The following is a 225-nucleotide window of genomic DNA, read 5'->3' as shown; positions in this document are numbered from 1 at the left end:
GGACTTAATCATACGCGAGAAGACCGAATGAGACATGCAACTAGGGCTGTGCAATTAATCGTATTTTAATCGCAATTACGATTTTGGCCTGCCACAATTTACGAAAACAACATAATCGAAAAAAACTATTATTTAGCTTTGCTAGGTTGTGACATATTTGATCCAATTCATTTTGGTCTAATTGATTTGTATTTATCGTATTTATATATGTTTAGTAGCTTGTTG

Source organism: Notothenia coriiceps, unplaced genomic scaffold, assembly GCF_000735185.1.
Source record: "Notothenia coriiceps isolate Sejong01 unplaced genomic scaffold, NC01 NC01_scaffold00003769, whole genome shotgun sequence".
Classification (NCBI taxonomy): Eukaryota; Metazoa; Chordata; class Actinopteri; order Perciformes; family Nototheniidae; genus Notothenia; species Notothenia coriiceps.
This window is presented reverse-complemented; position numbering follows the sequence as displayed.